Raw genomic sequence first — 1,651 nt, forward strand, 5'->3', positions numbered from 1 at the left:
ACAGTGTCTTTATGTTTGCAAATTTTTAACTTAAAACATCTAAACTACTGCACTCAATCCAAATTAAAATATCCAAAATATATCAAGCTTAGATGGTTGCAAAACAATGTTCATCGTTGAGGTATTAATTAAAATAAAAATAATGAAGCTAATTTTAGAGAATTGGTTAGTTTAATTATTTTACATTCAGAAAAATGAAATGTGTTGCTGTGTGTGAAGTAAAAGTATTTTTTTGATGTAAAGATACCTGTTTTTTTTGTAACTAAACAAACAAAACAAAAGTAGGTTATAAAGCAGCATTATAGTCTGATCCTATTACATGTCTTTGAAGAAATTACTGTTTAATTTCAACTATGTTAGTTAGTTTAGAGATTACAAACAAAATTTTTCTTAGGAAGAAAACAGCTCTTTTATTAGAGAAAAATCCTTTAGTGTGTTCCTTGATTATGTTAAGAAATGCATTGCATTAAAACATATACATTACCATATGTAAAATAGATAACCAGTGGGAATTTGCTGTGTGATGCAGGGAGCTCAAATCTGGTGCTCTGTGACAACCTAGAGAGGTGGAAGGGGTGGGAGATAGGAGGGAGGTTCAAGAGGGAGGAGACATATGTATACCCACGACTAATTCATGTTGGTGTATGGCAGAAACCAACACAATATTATAAAGCAATTAGCCTCTAATTAAAAATAGATTAAAAGAAGCCCCAAACAACAAAAACAACAAAAAAGAAATGTATCACCTCCCCCACTCCCACCCTTAGCACCTCATCCAGATCGTAGTAGGAAAGACAATGAATAGTTGAAATTCTTCTGAACGTTATAATACAGAGTTAAGCAGTATGGAAAATAATTTTCAATTTTCAAAAATATCCAGCTGTTTATTTCATTGTTGGGTTAGAGAGTCAGAGATTATTCTTTCAGACTGGAACTTCCTTATATAGTGGCCGTCCTCTGTAGTCATATGACAAACACAGTATATACCCAATATTTCACAGGCATTCACATCATTTGAAATTTTGGGTCCTCAAAACTGCCTATAAGATGGGGAGAAGAAAACACTATTACCATTTGGTAAATGAAAAGATCAGATTCAAGAGTTTCAATGACATACCCCAAACCTCAGAGCTGGTAACTATTACAGAATGTTTGTGCATGTTTTAGAGTTAGTAACTCAAATTTATAAGTATCAGAGCTGAGCACATATAGCTTAATTATTTCTCATTGGCTAATCTCACAGAAGACACATTTACAAATCCCCAAATCAATTTTTAAAAGTTTTGAGTATTGAATATATCATTTTGGATTTATAACACTTGGTTGAATTATTATAGCTTAGTCCCAAGATAACAGAAAGATAGAATTCATTCATTTATTAATTTATTCATTCAAAAATCTGAATATTTAATGACTGCCTACTTTATGCTGAATTTTGTGATGGATGCTGACTCTGTGGTTCAGATGGGAAGAAGAGCCACAAACTCAAGACCATTTGAATGTTAATATACAAAAATCAGTCAGTTCAGTTCGGTTGCTCAGTCATGTCTGACTCTTTGCAACCCCACGAATCGCAGCACGCCAGGCCTCCCTGTCCATCACCAACTCCCGGAGTTCACCCAAACTCATGTCCATCGAGTTGGTGATGCCA

This window comes from Bos javanicus, chromosome 3 (genome assembly GCF_032452875.1).
Source record: "Bos javanicus breed banteng chromosome 3, ARS-OSU_banteng_1.0, whole genome shotgun sequence".
NCBI lineage: Eukaryota > Metazoa > Chordata > Mammalia > Artiodactyla > Bovidae > Bos > Bos javanicus.